Source organism: Gossypium arboreum, chromosome 7, assembly GCF_025698485.1.
Source record: "Gossypium arboreum isolate Shixiya-1 chromosome 7, ASM2569848v2, whole genome shotgun sequence".
In the NCBI taxonomy this organism is placed as follows: domain Eukaryota; kingdom Viridiplantae; phylum Streptophyta; class Magnoliopsida; order Malvales; family Malvaceae; genus Gossypium; species Gossypium arboreum.
Window position 1 is genome coordinate 76,481,961 of NC_069076.1, and position 13,824 is coordinate 76,495,784.

Sequence of the window (13,824 nt, forward strand, 5' to 3'; positions counted from 1 at the left end):
CGCCAGAACAGGATACGAGATGTTACCGATCTTAAACAAAAGCAAACATACATTTCCTAGTTATGAAACATTTACTCCAATTTAAAACTTTTAACAATACCTTAATGTCCCTACTATGGGCCTACGAGGCCTTGAACACACTTTGGAGTTGATTTGGGACTAATCTGTGCAATCTAGAAAACTTTGCAAAAAAAATTCAAGCTGATAGGGGCACACGCCCGTGTGAATGGGCAACACGCCGGTGTGTCTCCTTAACATGGCCATGTTGAAGGCCCGTGTGGCTCACACGGCCTGAATATATCGATACACACCCATGTCCCTAGCCCGTACGAATTTATTTTTTGATTCGAACTTACAGGGGTTTTGACACGGCTTAGCACAAGCTCGTGTCCACGACCCGTGTCTCCTACATGGCCATGACACGCCCGTGTCTCAGTCCGTGTGCAAAAACCTTAACATTCTGTTTCTAACATTAGTAACCAATTAAGGGCACATGGCCGTGTGTTAGGTCGTGTCCTCCACATGACTAAGAAACACGGCCGTTCTCTGCCCGTGTATTTATTACCATGCATACTGACTTGTAAAATTAAGGTGTAGGGGACATATAGCCAGACTACATGCTTATGGGGCAAGCAGTATGTCATACACGGTCTAGATACACGCCCGTGTGTCCGTCCGTATGGACAAAAACAAGGCTATTTACCAAGCCTTTTGCCACCCTTACTTGCACCAACCTATACAACTTCAACCAAAACCAATTCAAGCATAACACATATAACCAAAACCACCACAACCATAAGAAATTTGCATCAAATGTATTTAATAATAATCATTATTAGCCAAAATTAATGGCCTATAAAAATGAATATCACATCCATCATATGAGCCAACTCTTGTGGCTAAACTAACAAGACATTAAACAAAAGATTCAAGTTCCTATACATGCCAAAATCAAAATATTAAACTAGCTATACCAAAGCTTCAGGTGATAGTGTAATCAATGCCTCTGACGTCCCTTGGTCCTGGACACTAGCTTGACGACACTATAAGAAAATGGAAAGGAGAAGGAGTAAGCATAAAGCTTAGTAAGTTGCATATATATAAGTAACAACATCAACCATGCATATTATAAATCCACACAACATTCTTGAGTGAACATGGGTAAATATCACTACATGCTTATATATATCGCAAGTATAAACCAAAGTTTTAAATATTGTCCCGAGATCATTTTCATAGCTAGAGCTTACTCATGTCATTCTTACCATCAAGGCAACATAACTAGACTCATATCTCATAAGTTTCGAATAAGAACCTGTTTATAGTGTCACCAAGCTAGCTCAGATCAGAGATCGTCTGAGATTCGCCTTACACTATCAAAACTGTTATTTTGGGTATTTGATGATCTTAGCAATATGGAAGTATGGCATGTATAGGGACTTGGTCATTTTTTTATATGTGTCATTATGATTGGCCAAATGTATTGGCTTGTATTAACTATTGGTTGATTTGGTACCTTGCCATGCTAATTGGCTCATTTTAGCTAACATGGTTGTAAGCTTAAGTTATGCATATATGTACCAATGTCTTTGGTGTTATGATCATGGTATGTTTGGTGTACGATGGAATATGATTCATAGCATGAATGTGAAATGTTTAGAAATGTGATTTATTGGTGAGATGATTATCTTATGTACAAATAGGTGTCATGAAAGTAGTTTAATGATACTTTGTATATGTGAAATTAGCATCCATTTGGGGTAGGATAAATGTTGTGAGCATGATAGTGGATGGTATTGCATTGATATATATTAGTCTTGATTATGGATGTTTGGCTGCCCAAGTATGCTATATTATATGACATCAAAGTTGTGCAAGTGTATGTATGAAGAAGGGTGGCAAATGGCTTGGTAAATAGCCTTTATTTTGCCCACACGAGTACACACACGGGCGTGTGTCTAGGCCTTGTGTGACACACGGTCTGTACCATGGGCATGTGTTCTGTTCATGTGTCCCTTGCACCTTAAATTTGAGAAACAGAATGCTTAAAATTAAGCACACGGATAGAGACACGGCCTTGAACACGGGCGTATGCCCTATCTATCTGAAGTCTGCACCTATTTTATGAAAATTAATTTTCCACATGGCCTAGCAAACGGGCGTGTGACTTGGCCATGTGACCTTAATTTGTTCATGAGTTACAAGTCAGAAAGTTACATGAGGTCGGGACACGGGCGTGTGTGAACACACGGGCGTGTGAACCCTTTTTAATGGAAAAATTTTCTAAGTTTTGTAAAAATTTCTAAAGTTTTCGGTTTAGTCCTGAACCGCTTCCAAAGCATGTTTTGAGCCTCGTAGGCCCGTATTAGGGACTTTATGTTTAAATGTGAATGGTTTTAATTTGGTCACAAACTTATGACTCGGAATTGTGTGGATGCTTGTGTTGTAAGTCTGGTAATGCCTCGTACCCTGTTCCTGTGTAGAATATGGGTAAGGGGTGTTACAATATTACTCTCTCGTGTATCCAAAGTCAATTTACTATTATTCTCTGGGCAAAATAGTTAACTATTCAAATGGAAATGGAATGGGAAGATATGATGAATTATATCTTGTATATGATTTTTGACATGTTATGTTTTGGTGATATGAATCATCCAGGTTTAATTATTTCAGATTTTTGAAATGATGAAATACAACAAAGGATTGTTAATTTATGTTATGTTTGATTTGTAATTAAATTTACAGGTATGTGATGTTTTGTTTTTACGGACTTACTAAGCTTTACGTAAACTTTACTATCTGGCCAGAGCTGAATATTGGTTAAAGCATATGATTCGCAATAGAATGTGCAAGTATACTTAGTCGTTATCACCTTATAAGCAAGTAAAAAGACTATCGTCCCCACAGGGACTATGCTTAAATCAGTAATTGAAAAATTAATATTTACAAGTTGGTTAAGAAAACATAATATTTTGAAGTGATGCATGTTAAACTTAAAATAATCAACAATATGCAAATGAATTAACCTAAATGCAATGGAATGGTTTAGTAACAAATCACAAGTTTAAACAACAATAACATGAATAAGCTAGAACAATTACAACACTTGACTCAATTCATTCTTTATCTTGTTTAATAATGTTTTAGAAAAAATTCTATGGTAGATCTATCATTCATTAACTTGGAAATCTAATATAAGTTCTTTCAAAGTCTTATACATAGGAAAACATGCATATTTCTATGTTAATATTTAACTAAGGATTCCTTAGAATTTATATGAAGTAACAGGGACTGGGTCGGTTTGAAACAATTTAACCACATAAACCTAAAGCTATGCAAGGTAATAGTATTCTTTTAGAATCATTACAAACCTTTTATTTATTCTGGGTCAAATATAAATTAAGCATGTACCTTCCAATTATTGTGTCCATTAATCACCATCTAGGTCAGATTAAGCAACTAATTCTAATGCATTCAAACATATTTTAATGCACGAATAACATGAATGATTTTAATTGGAAGAAAAAACAATTGAGGCATAGAATAATATAAACATGAATTGAATGAATTTAATCAATGCATTGTAATTAGTCTAGCTGAAACAATTTAAGTCATCACCATTAACGGAAAAACAATCAAACAATTTGCAAACATGTTTAAAAACTAAGAAAAAATTAAAGATAAAAGAAAAAGAACCTCTTGATGAATTTGGTGATTCCCTGAATACTATTCGTGGTGGCTTCCTCTAATTCTCGCGGTTGCTCATTCACAAATTACTCATCAAGATGGTTGATGAAGAGATTTTTTCTCTCAAGGAAATGCTAGCTAAAAGAAAATAGGAAGATGGAGAGCTTTAGGTGTGGAAGAGAGAAGAGAAAAATAAGAGAATGTTGAGTGTTGATGGATTGATGGATGACTTGAAAGGTGAATGGAAGGTTCTATTTATACTTGAGGTGGAGCTTGAGAGTTTGTTAAAAATAGCATGCACATCCCTTAGGAATCTCCCTTCCATGGTTGACCTTGATTTTTGGGATGAGGAGTTGTTGGTTGCTTGATTTGTGCCCAATTTTTTCTTGATTCATGGAGAAAGGTTAGAAGGTGATCATGACAACTTGTTGAGGCCATAATGTGATCCTTTTACACATGTAAGTACCCTTAAATAATTGTTCCAAAATTATTTTTGGGCTGCTCTTTATGTCTTTGCCAAATTTAGGCTATTCTCTACCTATTAGAAGGTTTGGCAACCCAACTAAAAGTAGATTTAATTCTTTTTAGCAATCATCTTCCAAGCTGGGTGAAAACGATTCTATAAGTCCAATTCATCAACTTGTTGTCCAGAATATGAGAAAATTATCTTTCTTGCATGTGTGTCCTTATTATAGCTCCCAACATTGAGCAATTTGATGGTCCAACTACAACAATTTAAGCAAGAATTTAACATGTAGCATAATAAAGTGGAATTACGTAAAATTAAAAATTTTACTAAAATTATGACCAATGTCTTAGTATGAACTAAAATTACACAATTAGCTAAATAAATGCTCGAGATATGCATAAATTCCAAGTAAAAAGGTTCTAGATAAACCTATATAATTTAGACTTATCACACTCCTAATGTAACACCCTGAATTTTAGGCCTAGAAGAAATGAGCTTCGAGTATCGGAGCAATTGGAATTTAATTGTGCAAGAAAATTTCACAAATGGATTGTCTGCTATAATGGCTAAGTGTTTGGGCATATTTAGGAGTGTTAAAGAAGCTTGGGTTCAAGTTCTTCCTTTTGCAAAAGTTTTAGTTTTTGCTCTTAAGTGAATCTGGATGTTAGCATTTAGGCCTTATATTTAAATGTGAGGGTTTTTGTCACAAAAAGCCTTATGGCTTGGTGGCAAGCAGCGTGACTTAGTAACTGGGAGAACTTGGGTTCAAATCCCATGGCATACAGGGTGTATTTATTTTATTGCCATGAGGTGAGAGAGGTAGATTTGGATTGGAATTTTGCTGAGGTGGTTGTGGACTTGGTCAAAGGGAGAGAATCAAGGGTTTGGATGATGGTTGTTATGGATATGGAGGAGATTTTGGTGTAGAAAATTGTGGAGTTTGACAAGGGGTGGAGTTGGCCGAATTTGGGAGTCTATGTGTGCCTATTCGATTTTGACTTAGTGCCAGTTTGGTAAGGGAAAAATATAGGAATTCGACTAGGTGGGTTCTCTTGCACTTTTGGTCATTTTCTTTATTTCTGAATTTCTGAGTTCCTAATCTCTTTTTCTCTCTTTTCTCTCTAGTGTCGAAATTACAAGTAATCATTCATGCCTTTTCTTTTCATTGAGATTCTATTGTTCTGCAACTATTCAACAAATGTGCCGAAGCCTTTAATTGTCAAAATACAGAAGCCTGGTGTTGTTTTACCCAAGTCTTTTTCTTTTCTGTTTCAATCCCTATCGAATCACTCAATTGTGAGTTGTCTCTTCTACCTTTTCTTGTTTTGGCCGAATAGTGTTAGGACTGTACCTTGTTTTCTTTCAAATTTTCTCATAGCCGAATTCCCCATCTTTCTTTCTTTAATTTATTTTCTTATCTTCTTTCTTCAGTCGATTCTCCTTTTGATTGAGTACTTTGTTCTCCGTTTTCTCTCAGTCAGTTTTTTTGTTGGCCGAATATTATTGGTAAGTGTTTCTTCGATATCAAGTTCTTCTCTTTTTCTCTTTACCGACGCTTATCTTACTTTTCCCTTCAATAGGGCCTTCTTCCATTAACACCTTGTTTTGTCGGCTTGTTGTCTTTGCTATTTCTATTACGTTTGGTTTAAGCTTGTGAAGAGGTGTAGACCGACTCCTCCTTTCATCAAATCTTAGACAATTGTGCTATCTATAAGTGTTGAACGAATGGTATTTTCTTTTTGGAGAAGGGTTTTCATGTTCTTTTGTTAGACTATTATCTATTTAACCATGATTATAGTCAATAACAATGGATGGATTACACTTGTGATTTAGTTAATCGGTAAGAGACGTGTGGGCAGTTATTGTTAGTGACCTAAGGTAAACAAATTGATTTTTAGTCAATCAAGGGTTAGGAGCTTGTGGATCTTAGCTCAAGTTCAGATACAGGTGTGTAACCACACCCTTCCTTACTGTAAATTGGCAAAAGCCGAAAAGCTGAAGTGCCGGAACTTTGGCATTTGAGGTCTCACGTGAGTACGATCACTCATGGGGTAAACCAAGCCCACAAATCATGGGCGATAGACTGTAGAGGTTACCACGAGTGTTTCCATGGACTTGGGTTGTTATGGCCACGTTGGGCTAAAATAGGCCGTGTGGGCCTAATGGGCTCGTAGGCCCTACACAGGCTAAATCCACGAAAAGTGATAAATATTGGATTGGTCTATGTAGGTCACATGGCCGTAACTGAATTTGGGGTAAATGGGCCACACGAGCGTGTGGGCCCACTTGGGTCGAGTAGTTGGCCTTGGGCCCATTTACACCGTTATGATCATTTAGGTTATCTGTGTCGCTCGAAGCGACTGTAGACCTTCGGAGAGGTCGTTATCTGAGCTGAAACCCCAAAATAGGTAAAATAACCGTAATACCCTTGTAGGGTAAAATGATCATAATACCCCTATATTGTAAAATGAAGATTATGCCCTTATGCTCCGTATGGCTGATGTGCTTATGATTTACATATATGATTGTACTAAGTATGACTTTGCATACGCGTAATGTTTATGACATGACATACTGCATGGGGTTGGGGTCTGATTTGGAGGAAGTTCTGTACTAGTGGTTTTGCCACGTATTCTTATTCTAGTGGCTCCGCCATGTTTTCTGTTAATAGCAGCTTTGTTGTTTATTGGTGTGTTGGCTGGGTGGGTTGATCGAATCCCCACATGGTGTGTTGGCTGGTACGGGTGGTATGCTGGTTGGATTGGGTTGGGATACTTATTTGTTCTATATTGATTCTGTTTTGGGCTTGGGCCCACTCTGCTACTGTATAGGGTTAAAGCCCCAACTGTTCTATTACTGAATAAGGCTACGGCCTGTTTTGCATATTCTGATTTCTGTTATTTGTTAGGGGATTACAAACTGAGTTTTCGTAAACTCACCCTTTCCTTTTTAACTGTACAGGTAATCCTCAGCCTTAGATGATTTGGGGTTGTGAGGGACTTGGAGGTGGCCACACTACTACTCCTGTTTTTCTTTTATTTGGTGTTTATTTGCTATTAAATTTCATTTTGGGTTTTGAATTGTAATAAGGCCTCTCTAATTTTACATCTTTTAATTTAGAGATTTTTTCTTATCATGATATATATCTATTAAAAGTAGAACACGGTTTTCCAAAATGATAACTGTTTTCAAAGCACTACGTTTTCGCAACATTTTTAAGATGCTTCCGCGACAAACAAGGTTTTAAAAGTAATGACGATTTGAAGTGAATAACAAATAGCTAGAATGACTTGAGTTTTAACAAAGAACAAATTTTTGAAAAGCACTCCAAGGTGACACCGCCAGATTCGGCCATAACGTCTAAGTCGGGTTTGGGGTGTTACATTTAGTGGTAGCTGTGGAATGGGTTTTTAAAAATTTAATTTTTAAAAGGATTTCAAAGAATTTGAGATGTTTTGAAACATTGTGACTGGAAGCGTGGCACACCGAGTCTTTGGCGCCAAATCTATAAGTTCTCTTATACTGCTAACTGTTATAGACTGAAATGTGATACTGAGAAAACTACTATAAATAGTAGGACTGTACTGAGACTCTATAGTTAGAGTAAACTGAGATTGTAGGAAACTGAAACTATAAAAGACTAAAAACTGTAGTGAGACCTCGATCTGTGAAAACAAACCCTAATTACTGTTGTTCATGACACATTTGTTAACAATTACTGAAATCACAAACTGATACATAAGACTCTTAAAGCAGATAATACACTATACGTTAAAAGCACGAGAGGTACTCGCGGAAGAGGTACATGGGGCCGCGGTGAGGCTGAAGAAGCGCTAGGGCTGGCTCTTCAGCATTGGGCCACATGTCTAACAATGAGGCTAGGTTGGCTACAGCTGCACCAGTAACTGAGATTGAGGTCAGGGTAAGTTCGTTAACTATGAGAAGCGATAACCTAGAGCTTGGTACTGAGGCACTGACCCTGTTAGTAAGGGAAGTACTAAAAAAAAGTTAAAGAGGTTGGTGAAACGATCTGGGCTAAGAGTATAGACTGTAAGAAGAAGAGAGATCGTAGTTTGCTGGGACGGGAGCCTCGTTCTGTGAAGCATGTTAAAATGCGTTTGAACTTTTCGACTTGTGAGCATTGCAGAAGGCATTATCCGAGTGAATGCTGGAGGAAGTCAAGAGCATGTCTCAGATGTGGGTCTAAAGAACATTGGGCTCAGGATTGCCAAATCACTTTTAAGTCATGTATGTTTTTGTTTGAGTGTGATGATTTAGACATAGAGATTATATGCGTGTGATGTCTATCTGCTCCATTGGGTAGGTGTTTTAGGTGTGTGTAAGAGGTTTCAATATCAAGGTAAAGTGTGTTAGCATTATTGGGATCAGAGTATACAGCGAGAGCGTAGTGGTGTAATTGTTACGTGACTACCCTGCTAGTTGGAAATTTTAAGGAAGAAATTTCTTTAAGGATGGGTGAATTGTAACGCCCTAAATTTTGGGCCTAGGAGAAATGGGCTTCGAGTATCGGAGCAATTGGAATTTATTTGTGCAAGAAAATTTCAAAAATGGATTGTCTGCTGTAATGGCTAAGTGTTTGGGCATATTTAGGAGTGTTAGAAAAGCCTAGGTTCAAGTTCTTGCTTTTTCAAAAGTTTTAGTTTTTGTTCTTAAGTGAATCTGGATGTTAGCATTTAGGCCTTATATTTAAATGTGAGGGATTTTTGTCACAAAAAGCCTTGTAGCTTGGTGGCAAGTGGTGTGACTTGGTAACTGGGAGAACTTGGGTTCGAATCCCATGGCATACAAGATGTATTTATTTTATTACCATGAGGTGAGAGAGGTAGAGTTGGATTGAAATTCTACTGATGTGGTTGTGGACTTGGTCAAAGGGAGAGAATCAAGGGTTTGGATGATGGTTGTTATGGATATGGAGGAGATTTTCATGGAAAAAATTGTGGAGTTTGACAATGGGTGGAGTTGGCCAAATTTGGGAGTCTATGGGTGCCTATTTGGTTTTGACTTAGTGCCGATTTGGTAAGGGGAAAAATATAGGAATTCGGCTAGGTGGGTTCTCTTGCACTTTTGGTCATTTTTTTTATTTCTGAATTTCTGAGTTCCTAATCTCTTTTTCTCTCTTTTCTCTCTAGTGCCGAAATTGCAAGTAACCATTCGTGCCTTTTCTTTTCATTGAGATTCTATTGTTCTGCAACTATTTAGCAAATGTGCCGAAACCTTTAATTGTCAAAATACCGAAGCCTAGTGTTGTTTTGCCTAAGTCTCTTTCTTTTTTGTTTCACTCCCTGCCGAATCATTCAATTGTGAGTTGTCTCTTCTACCTTTTCTTGCTTTGGCTGAATAGTGTTAGGACTCTACCTTATTTTCTTTCAAATTTTCTCATAGCCGAATTCCCCATCTTTCTTTCTTTAATTTATTTTCTGTTCTTCTTTCTTCAATTGATTCTCATCTTGATTGAGTACTTTGTTCTCCAGTTTCTCTTAGTCATTTTTTTTGTTGGCCGAATATTACTGGTAAGTGTTTTTTCGATATCAAGTTTTTCTCTTTTTCTCTTTACCGAAACTCATCTTGCTTTTCCCTTCGATAGGGTCTTATTCTATTAACACCTTCTTGTTTTTTTGTTGCTGAAAATAGGGATACCCTCAGTGCGTGTTATCTATGCTATTTCTATTACGTTTGGTTTAAGCTTGTGAAGAGGTGTAGGCTGACTCATCTTTTCATCAAATCTTGGACAATTGTGCTGTCTGTAGGTGTTGAACCGAATGGTATTTTCGTTTTGGAGAAGGGTTTTCATGTTCTTTCGTTAGACTAGTATCTATTTAACCATGATTATAGTATATAACAATGGATGGATTGCACTTGTGATTTAATCAACAAGGGACATGTGGGCAGTTATAGTTAGTGACCTAAGGCAAACAAACCGATTTTTAGCCGATCAAGGGTTCGGAGCTCGTGGATCTTAGCTCAAGTTCGTATATAGGTGTGTAACCATACCCTTTCTTACTGTAAATCGGCAAAAGCCGAAAAGCTGAAGTGCCGGAACTTCGGCATTTAAGGCCTCACGTGTGTACGATCACTCGTGGGGTACACCAAGCCCACAAATCATGGGCGATAGACTGTAAAGGCCATCACGAATGTTTCCATGGACTTGGGCCGTTATGGGCCACGTTGGGCCGAAATGGGCCATGTGGGCCCAATATACTCGTGGGCCCCTTATAGATTAAATCCACAGTAAGTGATAAATATTGGACTGGTCTATGTAAGTCACATGGCCATAACTGAATTTGGGCTAAATGAGCCACACGAGCGTGTGGGCACTTGGGCCGAGTAGTGGGCCTTGGGCCTATTTACACCGTTATGATCATTTAGGTTATCTGTGTCGCTCAAAGCGACTGTAGACCTTTAGAAAGGTCGTTATCTGAGCTAAAACCCTAAAATATGTAATATAACCATAATACCCTTGTAGGGTAAAATGATCGTAATACCCTTGTATGGTAAAATGACGATTATGCCCTTATGCTCTGTATGACTGATGTGCTTATGATTTACATATATGATTGTATTGAGTATGACTTTGCATACAGTAATATTTATGACATGACATACTGTATGGGGTTGGGGTCTGATTTAGAGAAAGTTCTATACTAGTGGTTTTGCCACGTATTCTGATTCTAGTGGCTTCGCCACGTTTTCTGTTATTAGCAGCTTCGCGCGCTATTGGTGTATTTGTTAGGTGGGTCGATCGAATCCCCACATGGTGTATTGCCTGGTACGGGTGATGTGCTACTTGGATTGGGTTGGGATACTTATTTGCTCTGTATTGATTCTATTTTGGGCTTGGGCCCACTTTGTTACTATATAGGGCTAAAGCCCAGACTGCTCTATTACTGAATAAGGCTACGGCCTGTTTTGCATATTCTGATTTCTGTTGCTTGTTAGGGGATTACAGACTGAGTTTTCATAAACTCAACCTTTCCATTTTAACTGTACAGGTAACCCTCAGCCTTTGACGATTTGGTGCTACGAGGGACTTAGAGGTGGCCACACTACTACTCCTGTTTTTCTTTTATTTGGTGATTATTTGCTATTAGATTTCATTTTGGGTTTTGAATTGTAATAAGGCTTCTCTAATTTTCTAGCTTTTAATTTAGGGATTTTTGCTTATCATGATTTATATCTGTTAAAAGTAGAGCGCGGTTTTCCAAAATGATAACTGTTTTCAAAACACTGCATTTTCGCAACACTTTTAAGATGCTTCCGTGACAAACAAGGTTTTAAAAGTAATGACGATTTGAAGTGAATAACAAATAGCTAGAATGACTTGCATTTTAACAAAGAGGCTTTAAATTTCCAAACGGGTTTATCATCACAAAGAACAAATTTTTGAAAAGCACTCCAAGGTGACACCGCTAGATTCAATCATAACGTCTTGGCCGGGTTTGGGGTGTTACACTCAAACTTAATCAATTACTTGTCCCGAGTAATGTTTCATACGAAGTAAACATTTAGGGAAATTTTGCACAATATTTCAATAAAATCAACTTTTCACATAACCATGCATCAAGAAATTTATGCTCACAAACTCTTCTTGCTGATAAGTCACTCACATGCAAATATTATTCCCAATATTAAGTAAAATAAAATGTTAACATAAGTCATAATTTTCTTGCATTTCAAATTCATATATAAAATCCACCATTCAACAAAATTTCTTTATCTAATTAGAAAAAATGATCCTAAGGTTTAATTAATGGTCTTTATATGTTGAACTTAGTGATTTCTTTCCACTAATGTAGTTGACATAATTATCAAAATCAATAGGAATTTTATAAGGTTGTAATGGGGCTAGGCTCAATGTACAGATAAAGAGAAGTGATTTTTAGGCTAAAACCCTAAACTTTCCTTGGATATTCATAGCATAATCCACCTTACTAATTGGGTTAACTATAACAACCTGTTTTTAGTGAAATCGAAATAGTGATTTCGAGACCACAAATCCAAAGTAAAAAAAAAATGTTTTATTATTATTTTATGTTCTACATCATGATAGTATTACTGTATAAAAATTTGTCAAGAAATTTTAACGTTTACATGTTCAATTTGATAAAAAATGACTAAATCACGTAAAGTACAAAAGGTGAGTTCTAATAGCTAAAGGTATTAAATAGCTATAGAACTTTAAAGCGGAGGTCCTTATATGGTAATTATACTATAATAGTGATAGTGGATTATAATGGCTTGGCATTTTGTGTAATTATTAAAGTTTATAAAGATTAATTAAGTAAAATAGTAATAAATGATAAAATAAATAAGACAATTTAATATCATCTTCCATTATCATCTTTTTCAACCGATTTTCACAAAGAAGAAAACCATTTTTGGATGCTAGGGTTCGGCCATGCTTATATTGTCCAATTAGGTATGATTTTTGTCCCATTTTAATTATTTTTATGTTTCTGGAATCGTTGTAGCTTAATCTAGCTAGCCTAGGGACTAATTTGTGAAACTGTTAAACTGTTAGGGTTTTATTATTGATGAACATGCTTGAAGTTTGATGATATAAAATGAATGGTTGTTGTTAGATACAGAACTTTTGTAATGGAATTTTTAGTAAAATTGTCAAATAGGGACTAAATTGAAAAATAAGAAATATTACATGGTGAAATTGTGAAATAATTGAAGTATAGTACATGCTACAGATCTATTTGATATTAGGCCATGGTGGGTTGTGGTAAAATTGTGTAAATTTCTATTTTTATGAACTAGGGACTAAATTGCAAAGAAATTAAAACTATAGGGGCAAAATGGTAATTTTTCCAAAAATGTGTGTTAGACTAAATTGAATGTGAAATGTATTGAATTGGATTAAATTTATCCATATATATCCATTCAGACCTCATACTGAGTTAGATCGAGGCAAAGAGAAAATCTCGGATTAATCGCCTCCATTTCTACATGTACTTGTTGAGGTAAGCTCGTGTAATTAAATTGAGTATTTATATGTTTTAATTTAATTATATGTATGTGATTTGTGTAATTTCGATGTGTAAATACCGATTGCATATCCGATGACGTTCAACAATTACCGAGCCCCATTTGAACTTTAGGAATTCGTAGGATACAAATGACATGTCATTAGGGTTATCGATTTGGTTGTGATCCTGCATGTGTTGGGGACACACCACAGCTCATATGAGCTTATTGATTTCAGCTCATGAGAGCTTACCAATTCTCAGTTCATATTAGCTTACTGATTTCCAGCTCGTGAGAACATATTGATTCATAGCTCGTATGAGCATACATGTACAGGAATTGACGAATTATAGTTCAGCTCACTATGTGTGAGCTATCTCTAGTATCCAACGATATTCTAAATGGTTCAACGGGCAATGTTCTGTTATGAGATGATATGATTTCGATACGAATTATTACAGGTATATACATGAAATACATGGAAATAATATTACATGATATATTGAAACATGAAATGGATGATACATGTAATGAAACTTGCTTAGTGATTATGTTCATCCATTTTATTTGGCTATTATATGTATTTTACATGGCTAACATGTTGGTGAATATGTTCTTAGGCATTTGGCCAAATTGAGTTGGGATATGATATGTTTACTTACCTAAATTGTGACTAA